Genomic DNA, 18161 nt, shown 5'->3' with positions numbered 1-18161 from the left:
TGCCATCAAATAGAGGGAACTGTATCTCTCGAGAGAAAGGGTGGCTCCCAGGGCATTAGGGCAGTTGAGCAAGTCAGGCCCTAAACACTGTTGCAAGTATCTCTGGACGTGGCTCCTCAGGAAATGGAGGTTGGCTGTCACTGCGGGCCCCAAGGAGAGGGGAAAATGGATGTTGAATGGATGGAACCAAGGTAAATGTGGGGTAAGAGAGGAGTTTCGCGAGAGTACACAAGGATGGATATAAAACATGTAATATTACACCAAAAACATATAGGGGATGAAAGACTAATAATGTAAACCATAATGTAAAACATAGGATAAGTAAAAATTTAGAAAACTGTATATCCTAAAGTATGGACCACAATGTAAGCACAGATGTCACCTTGTTTGAAAGCTATTGTCTCAGAGTCTGTACATCAGTTTAATATGATATGAATAAGTTACAAGAATATCGCTGTGGAAGGGAAAAGGTTTTATGGTAGATGTGTGGGAGTACTGTATATTGTATATATGAATTACTGTGATCTAGTGCTCTTGTGAAGAGAAGCTCAATAATTAGGAAAAAAGAAAAGAAAAAGATAGGATGTAGAATTTTTCCAAATCAATACGTATTCTATATCTAACCTTTAAACCCATTGCTATATTCCATTTTACTACTAAGGGATCCTGACATTATATTGGGCTTCACTTTTCAGGAAGCTTTGGATCACAGAGTGGTTCAACAATGGCAGCAGAGGAATACTGATATAGGATGCTATTGACAGAGCTATACAGGGCATATGTCCAGGGTGCATGGTAATGTTTGGATATACTCATAGTGGCAACAATTAAAAACTACAGCTGGGGGGTACTGGGTTCCTGGCCGGGGGTGCTCTGTCATGGTCCCTAGGGGAGCAGCGGCAGTCCCCCAGGTGCAACGGTAAGGACCAGGAAGGAATGAGGGTCCAACAGTGAGCCCATGATACTAATGACTATGCTTGTGAGCCTATATGCCTGCAATAAAAACAAGGCCTAGAGCAGCACTGTGCCTAGGAGTTTCCTCCTGACAGCCTTCATGTTACTCAAATGTGGCCAGTCTCAAAGCCAAACTCAGCATGTAAATGCAATGCCTTCCCCCCAGCGTGGGACATGACACCCGGGGATGAGCCTCCCTGGCACCGAGGGATCACTACCAAGTACCAACTGATGATGCAACTAGAAAATGACCTTGAATTAAAGGTTCAACACGGACCGGCAGAATATCCCTGTCTACATATAATAACAGGAGTTAAAAATGCTGTTTGACCTAAATTAAGGGGGAAATGGAAAGGACAAATGAGTTTATATGGCTATGAGTCTCTAAAAAAGAGTCTGGTGGATGTCAGAAGAATTGCCCTTATGCACACATGAGCAGAGTCTCAGAGACAGATAAAGTAGATACAACCCCAGGTATTGGTTCTTTTGAGGGCTAAAGAGACCCACATGTTCTAGGGTCAGCTCCTACACTTTGATTTACTGGACTTACCCCACTCAGCTAACATGGAGTTGAAGAATGTCAACCACCACACCATGGAGCCTAGAGTGCCTACAACTGAAAGCAGGAGGATTGCATCCAGTATCCATGTGGAATCTGAGCCTCCTCTTGATATAGATGTGCAATGGACACAACCAATCCAAGGTCCACAGAGAAAAGGTGGCATTGGTGTGGGAAAAATGGCCATGGTGGCTGATGGGTATGGGGAATGGGAGGAAGAGATGAGATGTGGAGGCATTTTTGGGACTTGGAGTTGTCCTGGGTGGTGCTTCAGGGACAATTACTGGACATTGTAAATCCTCCCAGGGCCCACTGGATGGAACGTGGGAGAGTATGGGCTATGATGTGGACCATTGACCATGAGGTGCAGAGATGCCCAGAGACATACTTACCAAATGCAATGGATGTGTCATGATGATGGGAGTGTTGCTGGGGGGGGAGTGGTGGGGTGGGGGGGTTGAATGGGACCTCATATTTTTTTAATGTAATATTTTTACAAAATGAATAAAATAAAATTTAAAAAAAAGAAAAGACTTGAAAATTTATTTCAAATTCCATGATGAAACTGAAGATAAGTAATTTGAATCTGAAGATGCTGAGAATATTAAACTTACAGTCCGAAAATAATTGAGGATGCTGAAATGAGTATCTATAAAGAAAATGTAAAAAATATATAAAAACAGAAAATCAGAATAAACTATAACAGAAAAATGACTGAAAAAAAAATCAATGCTAAAAAGTTTCTATATTCATATATATAATGGTAAATCACACATGCCCCAACATTCCCCTGTAGGTACCACTCTCAGGTTTATAGGCTTTGCTTACTTAAGAAAAACAAAACAAAACAGAAACAGTTCACCTTTTTCTCACCTCTAGATCAGAGATTTGCACAGTTCTCAAGTCCAGCTGTAATATAGTACATGGTTCAGAGAGGCAGTCTTCTGGTTTCAAAATGTGATTATACTTGGGCTTTGAAAAAAACTCCTTAATTGCTAAAGATCTGGGAAGAGGTCACAATCATTACAACGAGCATCTTAGGCTCTGAAACGTAAATACTTAGCGTGTTTTTTTCTTCCAAGTAAGCAGGAAGCCTGATTCCCTGAACAGCAGGACTGTGGGGCTGGGGGCTGTGAGGGGCCCCTCCCTCCCTCACTGCTGGAGGACTGAGCCTGTCGAGGAACTGGGCCACCCCCTTTCCTGTCGTATTTGCGAGGATCTCCACACAGACGTATAACCTCCGAGAAACGGGGATGCCGTGCAGTTTCTTTAGTTTCACAACTGTTTCCTATTTCAAATGATCTTCCATGGCTCTTCTCTTCACAGCTAACAGAAAGGATATTCCTGTTCTAGGTTACGCTACAATAAATCAAAAGAGCTGAAGCTGCCCATTGGAGACTGAATCTTTTGAAATATCTGTGCTGTGGCTACATAAATTAATCCCAGAAACAGACAGCCGAGACTCACAGCCCTCGGCGCTCCCATTTTGTTTACTGTACCACATGCTTACCAGAAAGTAATTCATTATTTACCACAGGAACATTTCCAAAAGGAAGCATACTGATAACTTAAAATAGCAAATAAAAGCAAACATTTTACTAAAGCTTCCATTATACACAGGTATTTTTTTTTCCTTTCTGAGTGATTTATTTTATTTTTTTTATTGACTTTGTAATAATATTACATTAAAAATATATATATATGAGGTCCCATTCAACCCCACCACCCCCACCCCACCTCTCCCCCCCCCTCCCAGCAACACTCATTCCCATCATCATGACACATCCATTGCATTTGGCAAGTACATCTTTGGGCACCTCTGCACCTCATGGTCAATGGTCCACATCATGGCCCATACTCTCCCCCATTCCATCCAGTGGGCCCTGTGAGGATTTACAATGTCCGGTGATTGCCCCTGAAGCACCATCCAGGGCAGCTCCATGTCCTAAAGACGCCTTCACCTCTCATCTCTTCCTGCCTTTCCCCATACCCATCAGCCATCATGTCTACTTTTCCCAATCCAATGCCACCTTTTCTATGTGGACATTGGATTGGTTGTGTCCATTGCACCTCTATGTCAAGAGGAGGCTCAGATTCCACATGGATGCTGGATGCAATCCTCCCACTTTCAGTTGTAATCACTCAAGGCTCCATGGTGTGGTGGTTGTCCTTCTTCAACTCCATCTTAGCTGAGTGTGGTGAGCCCAATAAATCAGATTGTAGGTGCTGGAGTCTGTTGAGGCTCAGGACCTGGCTATCACATTTTGAGTTATACTTTTTCTGATGGTAAAGTAATTGTGCATTTGTAGGAAATTTGGATAACAGAAAAATACAAAGAAAAAAACAAAATCCATTACCTTAGCATTTTGACAGTTATTCATTCTCCTCCTCCTATAGATAAATACTTTTTGGGTATAGAAAATAGGAACCAAACTGCATAAAGGTGTGAGTCCTGCCACTTTTACTTTTAAAAACAGCTGCAGTATTCTATCAACTGGGTTACAATATCTTCCGCTTCCTGAAAAGAGCCCCTCGCTTCTGCTCTCACTGGCTTGTGCACACCCCACTTCTAAAGGCCTCAGACAAGGCAGGCTGTGAATGCCCAGCAGCAGCTCCCGAGGTCCTCAGCACTTCTGCAGCTGCGCAAGCACGGAATGTATTTTACTGTACTTTTTGCTCATCTGATGGGCAAAAATGACATTGATTTTAATTTGCATTTTAATTACTAATGACCTTGTGTTTTGTAACTATTCACTGGTAATTTTATTTTTGTGTGTGGCTTGCCTGGACTTTGAACTTACTCATACTTTCATTTTAATATTCACCTTTTTCTAATTGACTGTCAGCAAGTAACTTTCTCTAATTAGTTACTGCCTTTTAGAGTTGTGTTTTCACTCATTTCTGACACAGATGTCAGTTTTTATGTCGCCTGTTTGGGTTTTGTTTCTACTCCTGATTTCCTCTCCACCCTTATAAGATCTGCACCCACCTCTCTTATAACTGTCATTGCTGTTTTAATAACAAAAAAAAAAAAAAAATCCTAAAACCCATGCAGAATTAAATTTTAATGTATGCTGTGAGGTAAGAAAAGAATTCTTTCCCAAAGAGCTAACCCAGTTGTCCCAGGACAACCTGCCATCTTCCCTCATCCCCTCCTGGTCGTACCAGCACCTTTTCCCCTGTCCATCCTCACCTTCTATCCCGAACTCCTGTAACTTTATAAGATATTTTAACCTGGTAGCACTGTCCTTCCCAAACACTTCCCGGTCATTCTCACCCCTCCTTTCCTTCTGGATGAGCACAGCATCTTTGTAGGATACCTTTCTCCACAATCCTTTGGTATTTTGGGTGAGATTGCAATGATTGCCTGGGGAGCACCTCACATAGTTACTATTTCTTCTTTACATTTTTTAACGAGTCAAGAGGCCCAGAGCCTCCCACCCAGGCTCATCCCACCCGACCTCGCCACAGGCACTGACGCCCCTCAGCATCTCCAGGGCTCTCTGGGTTCCTCCTGAGTTTCCACAGCAACCCCCGGAAGGGCCCTGCTCGTGCCACCGTCCTTCCCAGACCAGCCTTCCAGAAAACCATCTACGTTAATGGGAATCTGAAGCTCAGCTGTGCAGTGGTCTACGTCAAAAACCCAAACCTCGACCGTGACTCTTTCGGAGCACTGTTTTCTTTGTAGAATGCCAGGATTGATGCTACCAGCACATTTTCTGGTTCTCAACAAAAAATGCTTCCCTCTTACCTGGAGCAGCACCTGATTTAGAGGCCACGGGTATTTTAAAGGCCTCATCTTTAAACATGTCCTTATTTTTCCCATTCTTATTGGGAATTCCAGGAACAATAAACATCCTAGAATGAAAGACTTTCCACGCCCATCCCAGCTGCTGCAGGTTTAAAGGCACCAAGGGGCGGGGGGACGGGACCACCCGGGACAGGACTGACAGGGTGGGAAGGAGGCACGGGGGCTTGGCGGGCTCCGCAGGGGGCTCGGCGGGCTCCGCAGGGGACTCAGGGGCTCCATGAGGGGCTCAGGGGCTCCGCGGGGGGCTCTGCGGGGGACTCAGGGGCTCCACAGGGGGCTCGGCAGGCTCCGCGGGGGTCTCGGGGGTCTCCGCGGGGGGTTCAGGGCTCCGCGGGGCCTGGGGCCACGGGGTGCAGGTGCTCGCCTCCCCCACGGAGGAAGGCGGCCCCGCCCGTGCCCACTCACTTGAGGGCGCTGAGGTCGAACTCGTAGGCGTTGTCCCAGAAGAGCACCTTGCTGGGTAGTCCCTGTCGGCTCGGCGCTGCAGGGCACCAGGTGCAGCGCGGCCATGGTGGGCCAGATGACCCCGTCCTCCTTGAGCCACCGTCCCGGGCGAACAGGATGGACTCGATCATGAACTCAAACTGTGGAGACAGTGAAGACCGGCGTGAGAGCGCTGCTCACACACCCCAGGACCAGATGCTGTCACCACTGGCCTTGGGTTTTAACTGTTAATGTAAATTTGGTTTGGGTTGCTCAGGATTCTCCCAGCGCAGGGGCAGCCTCACGTGGCATCTGAGCAGGCCCCCTTCCCTGGACGCCTTCCTCTTCCTCCCTGGTCCCCTGGGCCCACCCAAGTCCACTACAGTGTGGGGAGGGGTCTCCTAAAGCACACAGGGGCTCCCCCCTCCCCGCTGTGGGAACGCCCGGGGCCCTTTGGCAGCTTCTCTGTGAGCTCGGGATGCCCATGACCTCGGTGTGGCACTCCTGGCTGCCCCCTCGCTAGGACGGTGCCAGCAACACAGAGAGCGGCTCTGCAGGTGTGGGGCCCCCGCAGGGACCCGGGCCCAGCTCGGGAGGGCCACGCTGAGAGGGGAGGGCCATGCTGGGGAGGGCCACGCTGAGAGGGGAGGGCCACACTGAGTGGGGAGGGCCACGCTGGGGAGGGCCATGCTCAGAAGGCCACACTGAGTGGGGAGGGCCACGCTGAGAGGGGAGGGCCATGCTGGGGAGGGCCACGCTGGGGGGGCCACACTGGGGAGGGTCACACTGGGGAGGGCCACGCTCAGAGGGCCACACTGACAGGGGAGGGCCACACTGAGAGGGCCACGCTGAGTGGGGAGGGCCACACTGGGGAGGGCCATGCTCAGAAGGCCACACTTAGTGGGGAGGGCCACGCTCAGAGGGCCACACTGAGTGGGGAGGGCCACGCTGAGGAGGGCCACGCTCAGAAGGCCAGCACTTGGTATAAAGCTGTCGTCCCTTCTCACGATACAGACACAAAATAAAGTCAAATTTTGTGAGATTTTACACGTGTGTGTGTCCTTGCAATGGGACAATGGAGACAGTGTGAGCAGACATATGCAGCGTGTGTGTTCTCCCATTCTGCTGAGCACTGGCAGAATCCTGGGGCCCAAGTGGGCACAGCTGAGTGTCGGGCGCCGGCAGCTCTGCTGAATCGCAGAGATGACGAGGGCGCCCTAGGAAACAGGTCCAAGAGCCCCGTGCCCTTCCCTCCGTGTTGCTACCCATGTCAGCCAACCCCCATGCACAGTGCACAGGACAGGCAGCTGGGCAGCCCGTGGCCCCTCACCCCTCAGTGAGCTAAGGGCGGGAGTGTCCGTGGATGGTGAGATACAATCAGTCGAGTTAGCTTTGTGTTCTGCTAAGAACAAAATAAGTACGCATGTACAAACAACGAAATAGAAACCGAGCAAATTTCAGAGGTTCCACATTCACTTTAAATGTTCTTATATTTGCATTTTAAGCTGGCATTGCACAATATAAAGATGAATGGTAAAACTCACATCAACCATTTACGGTTTTTTTTTTTTTTTTACTTAGAACAGCATTAATTAGCAAATAAAAAGTACCATGACAAGTTGAGAGATGGCAGAAGAAAAGTCTAGAAAGTGCCTTTTTCCCACTTTCTGAGAGACTTTGCCCTTTCATTCTGCGATGAGCCCACCCCGTCTGCAGCTGCCTCTCCCCTGCAGGGCCGTGGTCTGGCGAAGAGGATGCCTGAGGGGGGGCCCTGGGGCTCATGGAGCTCCTGGAGGGCACCTCTCACAGGAGAGGACCCAGGGGGGGCCGCCAGGATGTGGGTCGGAAACAGCAGGGGTGTTGTTGCTTTCAGATAGCTTCAAACAGGGTTTTTAAAATTTGAAGTATATCATTCATACATGAGCATACAAGTGTATAGTGAAAGCTGTGAACTTATAAAACAAAAACGCATAACTTCATCCAGGGCTCCCATGCATCACCCACACCATACCTTGCATTGTTGTGAAATATTTGTTACCTACTATGAAAGAGCATCATCAACATATTACTACTAACTATAGTCCATATTTTACTTTGGTGTATTTTCCTCCAACCCATCTAATTATTAACATCCTGTATCAAGCAGGTTTTATTATAGAAGTAATACATGTTCAGTGTGGAAATTTTAGAAAATGGAGAAAAGCACCAAAAAAATAAGAATCACTGATAAACCCAGGACCCAGAGAGAACCACTATTATTCTGGGATTTACCACCAAGTATTTCTTTTCAGGCATAGACACAAATGTACACACACAGGAAAAGTATATACGTGTAATTTTTATTTTTATTCTTTATCACCCTAGTATAAAAGTGACCTTCTTTGGTCTATGGTCTATGAATTTTATTAGCTCCATCACCCCAGAAATGTCATGCTGCCCCTTTGCAATCACCCCCCCCCCCAGGGAAAGCACTCATCCATTCTTGGTCCCTAAACCTTCACCTTTTCAAGAATGTTATCTAAATGTAGCCTTTTGAGACGGAATTCTTTTATTCAGCAAGAGGCTCTGAGATCATCCAAGCTGTTTGCTTCTTTTTATTGCTGAGCAGTATTCCAGGGTGTGGCTGACTCCCAGCTCATTTATCCGTGCACACTGGGCTTGTTTCCAGTTTTGGCAATTACAAATAGAGCTGCTATAAACATTCATGTACAGGTAGCCACGTGATCACATAAGCTTGAATTTCCCTGGGATAAACGCTCAGGAGTGGTGAGTGTGTGCATGACTTTATCAGAAACTGCCACGCGTTTCCCAGTGGCTGCATCATTCCATGATCCCATCAGCAATGAATGTTTTAGCTGCTCCTCACCCCTGCCAGCACTTGGTCTTGACAGCAGTTCTGAAAACCTGAGCCATTCCAGTAGGCATGTGACAGTACCTCACTGTGGTTTTGAGCTGCATTGCCTGGTGGCTAACAATGCTGAGCATCCTTTCACGGGCTTATCTGCCACCTGGATATCCACTTGTGTTGAGAGCCTGTTTAACAATGAGCCAGTTTCCAGTGAGCTTGCTTGCTCTCTTCCTACTGAGTCTTGAGATTTCTTTGTATTTTCTGATAGTCCTTTATCAGATATGTGATCCCCCCCCACCAATCTTCACCTGTCTTTTTGTGATATTAACAGCATCTTTCACAAAGCAGACATTTCAGGGAAACGGACTTTGGCCCAGTGGTTAGGGCCTCTGTCTACCATATGGGAGGTCCGCGGTTCAAACCCCGGGCCTCCTTGACCCGTGTGGAGCTGGCCCATGCGCAGTGCTAATGCGCGCAAGGAGTGCCGTGCCACGCAAGGGTGTCCCCCACGTGGGGAAGCCCCACGCGCAAGGAGTGCGCCCATGAGGAAAGCCGCCCAGCGTGAAAGAAAGTGCAGCGTGCCGAGGAATGGCGCCGCCCACACTTCCCGTGCCGCTGACGACAACAGAAGCGGATAAAAGAAAACAAGACGCAGCAAATAGACACCAAGAACAGACAACCAGGGGAGGGGGGGAAATTAAATAAATAAATCTTTAAAAAAAAAAAAAAGCAGACATTTCAAATTTTAATGAAGTCCTATTTACCTACTGAGGGATGAAACGGGGTCCCTGTTATGGGACGAGCGGGGTCCCTGTTGCGGGATGAGTGGGGTCCCGTTGTGGGATGAGAGGGGTCCCTGGCGTGGGGAAGAAAGCCTCGTACGGCCGCTGAGGCTTCCCTTGGGGGCTCCGAAGGCGTGGAAGGCGCACGACCCAGGAAGAAGTCACGGAGACAGGCTGATGGCACAAGTCTGGTTTATTGCAGAAGGGGATGCAGATTTATAGGATTGGGGAGTGGTGTGGCGGGTTCTGATTGGCTAGGGCAAATGCTGTTTCCATATAAGGCAATGTTCTGGCATTGGGCTAGTGATTGGCCAGTAGAGTATGTGCTAACTCTTGATAGGCTGACACTGTTACTAAGCTGATAGGTGGTTGTAAGCTGTTGCTGGGCAAACAGCGTACTAAGAGATTAGGTTTAAGGGAGGGGGGAGGGGAAGTGAGAGCTGGGCTAGGCGGGAGATAGGAAGGGGGAGGGCGGTGCCGGCTAGCCGTTAGCAGCAAAGGCCTAGTCAGGCGTGGTCACCTTGTCTAGGCCCAGTGGGCAGAGGCGGTGTCACCTCTTGCCGCACTGTTTGCCACTGAGGCAAGCCGGGTGCCCCTCCTCCCACACCTACTCTTTCCTTATGAACTGTGCTTTTGGAGTCATGTCTAAAAAATCTTTGCCTAGTCCTAGATAACGGAAATTTTCTTCTAAAATGGTATAGTTTTAACACTTTATACACATAGATGTATGAAATATTTTGAATTAATTTTTTATAAGGTATGAGGTTTATATTTGGATTTATTTTGCATATGGGTTGCCAATAGTGCCAATGTTATCTGTTGAATACCCTTTTGTACCTTTGTTAAAAAGCAACTAGTCATTATCTGCATGGACCAATCTCTCCATTCTGTTTATTGACTTACATGTATATCCCTTCACCAACAGTACACTTTCTTGATTACTGCTTTACATGAAGTTTAAAATCTATAGTGTAACTCCCCCAAGTTTATTCTTCTTTTAAGATATTGTATCAGCTATTTCTAGTTCCTTTACTTTCCACATACATTTTTGAATTAGCTTGTCTATATCCACAAAAAATTGCCCTGCTGGGATTTTGATGGGAATTGCATTATATCTATATCAGGAGTAATACATCTTCACTAGATTGAGATTCCCAATCCATTTACTTAAGTAGTCTGTGATTTTTTTCATTAGCACTTTTAGTTTCAGCATACAAAATGCATGTTTTGTTAGATTTTTTCTTCTTTAGGAGGTACCAGGGATTGAACCTGGGACCCTGTACATACGAAGCAGGCACTCAACCACTGAACTATACCTGCGCTGCTGTTCTGTTAGATTTATACTTACATATTATTTCCTTTTATTATATACACAATATAATATATACTACACATAACATATACAGATAAGACGATTTCTGTACATTACCCTTGCATTCTGTGACTGTGCTAAACTCAGGTATTAGTTCTTTGGGATTTTCTATACAGACAGTTGTGCTGCTGTCTGTGAATATGAAGCTTTCCTTCTTTGTTTCAATCTCCACTCCTTTCACTTATGATTTCCAGCACAAGGCTGAACAGGAGAGGAAGAGTGGCCTTCCATGCCTTGTTCCCCATCTGTAGCAGTTTGATATTATTGATGAAGTCCAAAAAGAAATAATGGATTATGTTTGTAAACTGATCATTTCCTCTGGGCATATAAGATTATATTGGATTCAGAGGTCTACTTGATTAAGTAATTAGGTAAACCTCTGTGCAAGTAGGATGTTGAGTTCCCGCCCCTTGGTGGGTGAGGACTCACAGATAAAAGACAGGGCAAAGGACAAAGTTGGGGGACTTTTAATGTTGGGAGTTTTGATATTGGAATTTGATGCTCAAGTCTTAAGCTGGGGCCCCAAGGAAAGAGACAGGGCCATTTGCCTGATAGTCTACAGCTGACCTTGTGGAGAGAGGCAAAGCCTAGAGGGCCTCATAGTCTACAGCTGACCTTGTGGAGAAAACAGAGGAGCTGAGCCCAGAGGAACCCAGTAAGCCTGAACCCTGGCAGACATGAGCAGACATCTTGCTCCAACACGTGGCAATAGACTTTGGTGAGGGGAAGTAACTTATGCTTTATGGCCTGGTATCTATCTGTAAGCTCCAGCCCCAAATAAATACCCTTTATAAAAACCAACCAATTTCTGGTATTTTGCATCAGCACCCCTTTGGCTGACTAATACAGAATTTGGCACCACACCACACCATAGTGGAACACTTGTTACAGATTATGAGATGATATCATCAGGCTATTACCAGGTCCATAGCATACATTTAGCAGACTTTTTCCATACTCTCTTATTTTCAACACAGGACATCTTTGACATAGATGCATGAACATTACATTATTACTGTTAACCACAGTACATAGGTCACCCCAGCTGTATTTTTCCCACATTCCCAACACCCTGCAACAGTGATGTACATTTGCTCTAGCTCACAAAGGACACTCTTGCATCTGTACCATCAATCACAATTCTCATCCACCTCTTGGTATACTGTACTATTCAGTTCCTAGATTATTCTCTAGCATTCTGTCAACTGGCATTTACATACCTAGACTACCATTTTCAGCCACATCCCCATTTATAAACCAGCTGTTACTCACTATAATATATTACCACCCACTCTATACATTTCCACACTGTTACAGTAAAGTTAATTAAAACTTCTATACACATTAAACATCAGTAGACCATCTCAGTTCTCCTATTTCCTTTAAGAATCCACCATCTACCACCAGGTCTTAAAGATATTTTCCTACATTTTCTTCTAGAAGCTTTATGGTTCTTGCTTTTATATTTAGGTTTTTTTTTTTTCCTCATTTTCAGTTTTTGTATAAGGTGTGAGATAGGGTCCTCTTTCCTTCTTTTGGCTATGGATATCCAGTTCTCTCAGCACCATTTGTTGAATGGACTGTTCTCCATGAGCTGGGTGGGCCCACCCATTTTTGACAGGCTTGTAAAAAATCACTTGACCCTAGATGTGAGGGTCTGTTTCTGAACCAACAATTTGGTTCCACTGGTCTATGTGTCTTGTGTTTATGCCAATACCATGCTGTTTTTACCATTGTAGCTAGGTAATATGATTTAAAATCTGGAAGTAGGGGGGCTCTTTCATGGTCCCTAAAGGAACGGCAACAATCCCCCAAGTGCAACGGCAAGGACCAAGAAAGAAGGAAGGTCCAACAATGAGCCCTTGATGCTGGTGACTATGCTTGTAGGCCTGTGCACCTGAGATAAGAACGGGGCCTGGAGCTGCGGGGTGCCTGGGAGTTGCCTCCCAGAGACTCCTCTGGGAGCCTCTGTGTTGCTCAGGTGTGGCTGGTCTCAAGGCCAAGCTCGGCGTGTAGATGTGTTGCCTACCCCCCGCCAAGCATTGGACATGGCTCCCGGGGATGGGCCTCCCTGGTGCCAAGGGATTACTGCCAAGTGCCAGCTGATGATGTGGCTAGAAAATGACCTTGAATAAAGGGGTCAACTAGGACCAGCAGAATATCTCGGTCTGCATGTAATACTAGGAGTTAAAAATGCTTTTTGACCTGAATGGAAGGGGGAAATGGAAAGGACAAATGAGTTTATGTGGCTATGGGTCTCCAGAAGAGCTGGGAGGTTATCAGAGGGGTTGCCCTTGTGCACGCCTCAGCAGAGTCCCAGAGACAGATGGAGTGGATACAGCCCCCAGGTGTTGGTTCTTCTGGAGGCTGCAGAGACCCACAGGCACAGGATGGAGTTCAGTGCCATGTCAGTTGGCCCTACTTTGGAGTTAGTGTTTCTGTGTGGTAGAGCTGGACTCAGATGGAATCTTTGTTCACAAGCCTCTCCTGTTACTTTTACTGGAGCTGTGTTTGGTGCTGGGGTTTGGTGTGTGCCCAGGGGACCTAGATCTCTGGACTGACCGTGTGGTAGCCAGGCCCTGGGCCTCAACAGACTTGCAACTCCTACACTCTGGTGTTTTGGACTTACCCCACTCAGCTTACATGGAGGTGGAGAGGGTCAACCACCACACCATGGAGCCAAGAGTGCCTACAACTGAAGGCAGGAGAGTTGCGTCCAGCATCCATGGGAATCTAGGCCCCCTCTTGATATAGATGTGGAGTGGACACAAACATTCTAGGGTCCAGAGGATGGAGGAATGGAGTGTGAATTGGAGTGGACTTACTGATGTTCTGTTCATGAACTATTGTGATTGGTAGTCGAAAAAGGTGTAGCATTGGTGTGGAGAGGGTGGCCATGGTGGCTGCTGGGGGTGGGGAGTGGAAGAGATGTGATGTGGGTGCATTTTTGGGGGTTGGAGTTGTCCTGGGTGGTGCTGCAGGGACAGTTGCTGGGCATTGTGTGTCTTCTCATGGTCCGCTGGGTGGACTGTGGGAGGGTGTGGGCCGTGGTGTGGGCCATTGGCCATGGGGTGCAGCGGTGCTCAGGGATGTGTTCGCCAGGTGCAGTGGGTGTCTCATTATGATGGAGGAGGTTGTTGTTGTGAGGAGGGGGGGTAAGGGGGGTATATGGGGACCTCATATATTTTTAATGTAACATTGGGGAAATAAAGACAAAAAAATCTGGAAGTGAGAGTACTTCAACTTCGTATTTCCTTTTTAAGATGTTTCTCACTATTCATGACCCTTTACTCTTCCAAATAAATTGGATAGTCTTGATTTCCATTTATTTAAAAAAATCCTGATGGAATTTTAATCAGGATTTCACTGAAGTTGTATATCAATTTGAGTAGAATTGGCATTGTAATATTTAGTCTTCCAATCTGTGAGCATGGAATGTTCTTCCAATTACTAAGGTCTTTTTAAATATCTTTTAACAATGAGTTGTAGTTTTCTGAATACAAGTGCTTTACATCATTGGTTAAGTTTATTCCTAAATATCTGGGTTTTATCTGTCAGATTTTATTTTCACCACTCTTTTGACACTTCAAGTTACTTTTATTGGTATAATCTTCATTTCCAGACTCTCTTCCAAGCCTCTCTCTTGTTTTTTCTTTTCGGGCTGTAGCACACCCTTTAGTATTTCCTGCAGATTTGGTCTCCTGGTTATAAATTCTCTCGGTTTCTGTTTATCTGTAAATAGTCTACATTCACCCTCATTTTTGAAAGACAGTCTTGCTGGATATAAGATTCTTGGCTGGCAGTTCTTCTCTTGCAGTATCTTAAATGTATCATACCACTATTGTCTTGTCTCCTTGGTTTCTGATGAGAAATTGGCGCTTAATCATATTGGGTATACCTTATATGTTATGCACTGCTTTTATCTTGCAGCTCTCAGAATTCTGTGTTTGGCATTTGACATTCTGATTAGTATGTGTCTCAGAGTTGGTCTATTCAGATTTATTTGGAAGGGAGTATGTTATGCTTCTTGGACATGGATATTCATGTCCTTCAACAGGGTTGGGAAATTTTCTACCATTATTTCTTCAAATATTCCTTCTGTCCCTTTTCCCTTCTCCTTCTGGGACACCCATGACACATATGTTTGCACGTCACTTACTGTCATTTAGCTCCCTAAGACCTTGTTCAATTTTTTCCATTCTTTTCTTCATTTATTCTTTTGTATGTTCACTTTTAAGGCCATTTCTTCAAGCTCACCAGTCCTTTCTTCTGCCTCCTTAAACTTATTATATGATTCCAGTGTATTTTTTTTTTAATTTCTCTCCCCTTCCCCCCTCCAGCCCCAGTTGTCTGTTCTCTGTGTCTATTTGCTGCGTGTTCTTCTTTGTCCACTTCTGTTGTTGTCAGCGGCATGGAAATCTGTGTCTCTTTTTGTTGTGTCATCTTGCTGCACCAGCTCTCCGTGTGTGTGGCACCATCCTGAGTAGGCTGTACTTCCTTTTGCACTGGGCGGCTCTCCTTATGGGGCACACTCCTTGAGTGTGGGGCTCCCCTATGCGGGGGACACCCTTGCGTGGCATGACACTCCTTGTGTGCATCAGCACTGCGCATGGGCCAGCTGCACACAGGTCAAGGAGGCCCACAGTTTGAACCGCTGACCTCCCATGTGGTAGCGGACACCCTAACCACTGGTCCAAGTCCACTTCCCTACCAGTGTATTTTTAATTTCATTTATTGTACCTTTCATTCTCATATGATCTGATATTTTTCTATGTATGCTTTCAAATTCTTTTTTGTGCTCATCCAATGTCTTAATACCCTTAGTCTCTTTAGCATCTCATTGAATTTGTTAAGGAGATTTGTTTGAACATCTTTGATTAGTTGTCTCAACTCCTTAATGTCATCTGCAAGTATATCTTGTTCCTTTACCTGGGCCATAGCTTCCTGTTTCTTGGTGTAGACTGTCATTTTTTGTGGGTGTGTTGGCATCTGGTTTACTAGAGTATTTATTCTGGGCACAGTTTCTCTCTTTAATTTAGGGCTTTCTTGCCCTTTCTCCCTTGCTGGTTGTATAGTAGGAACAGAGGATGTAGTTGGTGCTGTAAGCTGTGGAGGCTCAGGCTGCTCTCATTGCCCAAGGGACCAATGAAGCCATCTCTCAACTTTTTCCTTTGCCCGGGGTAGGGACAGAGTCACAGCTGTGTGGAATAATCCAAGTCATGCAGGCCTAGACTGTTGTTGCCCAGAGAGACTGAATGAGGCTTCCTGCCCCTGTCTCCCCTGCCTGGGGTGGGGATGGAGCTGCAGGGGTGAGCAGCAATCTATGCAGTGTGGGTTCCAGATGACTGCAGTTGCCCCAGTAGACTTCCGATTTTCAGTCTGTGCCAGACAAAGGTACCTGCAGTTACCTGGATGGGCTGGTGCAGGTCCTGCAACTTCCTCCCTGACAAGAGGTAGGGCTGAAGCCTAGGCTAGGGCTGCAGGCTGGTCTGGGTGAAAGAAACTGGTCCCTACTGTCATTGTGATTTCTGTCAGCCAGGCTTCGCCTCAAGCTAGGGACAGAGTCACTGTGGCAGCTACCAGCCTCTTTCTGACTTGAACAGGTCCAAGCTTTAGCTGCTCTTGTGGTTATACTTTAGCCTGCTGAACTTAATAATCAGTATCTGATTATTAGTCTCTTCCTCCCCCATTTTTGGGAAGTGGAGCTTCTATTTCGAGTCACAGAATAGCTCCCAAGTTAACTTGTGCCACAAGTGGAGGATGGGCTCTGCTCACGAATCTTCTCTGCAGATGGGCAGTCTCCTCCTTCCAGTCCTTCAGAGATGTTGCAGGATGTTCTTCTGGTCTCCTGGAGGCCCCCAAACAGGTGCTTTAGGTAGCTCTGGGTGGTTACTAACTGCCTGCAGGACAAGCTGCTCCTTACTCTGCTGTCATCTTGCTGGATGTTGGATTCCTTTTTTATTTTTTTCTCTTAATACCCATTTGGAGTTTATTTTAGCATACAGTGTAAAGAAGGATCTAACTAATTACTCCAAAATAATCATTGTTTCGACACCACTTTTGAAGGATTATACATCTTTTCCTCCTGTCTGGAAATCTCTCCTCCTCACTCATTAAATGCAAATGTCTGAGGGTTTATTTCTAGATTTTCTGTTCTGCCTCACTGTCTGATTTAGTACTGCATGTTGGCAGTGGAGGAGGAAGAAGAGCCAGGAAGGACTTGGGGACCTGTGAGGAGAGCAGATGGAGGGAATGCTGAAGAGTGGGGGTGCTCCCGGAGAAGGGGAGCAGGTCCAGGGGAAGGACGTGGGGAGAGGAAACTGCCCACTGCCACCTCAGGGATCCTGCTCTCAGCATGCAAACGCAGCAAAGAAGCCTGATACTGCCCCAGCAGGTCCCTGCTCCCAGGAACCCAGATCACATCTTGTCCTCCTGCCCCCTGCATATTCCCCTGCTCTGCCGCCTCAACTCCACTCACCCTTCACACAGCTACCTGCCCAATGCCCCAGGTAAGCCACCTCCCTGCAGGACCTCTGCCCTGTGCAGTGTCAGGACCAGAGAAGAACTCTCCACCTGCATGCCTAACACATATCACAAACAACCTGCTTAAGACGGAACGCTTGACATCCAGCCACCCCACAGCTCACCATCCTGCTCCCTTTCTCTCACACCTAGACCCAGTCCACCAGCAAATCCTCCCCAGACCTGGCCCTTCCTCTGCTTTGCCCCAGACTACACCACCATCTCATCTCACCTTCACTCCAACCTGCCTGGTCTCCCTGGCTCCCTCATCATACTCCGAATCATCCTTCTCAACAGTCCACCAAATCACCTGCCAAGGGCTTTCCACCTACCTGAAACGAAACCAGAGGCCCCGACCCAGCCCATGAGCCCACAGATGAACCCCCACAAACAGCCGCGTCCCCAGGCCTCTGCACGTGCTGTTGTGACCCCAGGTTGGGTCCTCTGACCTGCACTGGCGAGAGCCACAGGCCTCCCTCCACCCCGCGACTGCTTTCCCTCTTTCTCAGCCGAGCACTACACTGTTAGTTAGCAGGCCTGCTGACCAGCTGCTTGACTGCTCTAGAATGTGAGTGCCAGGGAGGCAGGGCCTGTCCCTGTTTTTTTCATGGCTATGCCCAGCAGAATAATGTCTAGCATACACTAAGTGCTCAAAAACCACCTGGAAAACAAATGAATGAAAAGTCAATCTACCCAGCTACCTAAGCCAGTTCCCCGACCCCCAGGCTCACATCCCCTTCCCCTGGGCCACTCCCCCAGGCCAGCCCCAGGATGTCTCCCTCTAAGGAGACTGAGTGGCCTGGCCCTGCCCACCCATGCCCACTGGCATCCAGGTCCTCCCAACATAATCCGATCATATACTCCATCATCTAAGTCCTGGAGGGCTTCTT

At 46.9% G+C, this 18161-nt stretch overlaps 1 pseudogene; it reads right to left on the bottom strand.

The window, feature by feature from the left end:
• LOC131278841 (protein arginine N-methyltransferase 2-like) overlaps positions 1 to 18161 on the bottom strand; it is an 85708-nt pseudogene that overhangs the window by 12547 nt on the left and 55000 nt on the right.

Source organism: Dasypus novemcinctus, chromosome 6, assembly GCF_030445035.2.
Source record: "Dasypus novemcinctus isolate mDasNov1 chromosome 6, mDasNov1.1.hap2, whole genome shotgun sequence".
In the NCBI taxonomy this organism is placed as follows: domain Eukaryota; kingdom Metazoa; phylum Chordata; class Mammalia; order Cingulata; family Dasypodidae; genus Dasypus; species Dasypus novemcinctus.
The sequence above is the reverse complement of the archived record's forward strand: the minus strand, read 5'-3'. Positions and strand labels throughout refer to the sequence as shown.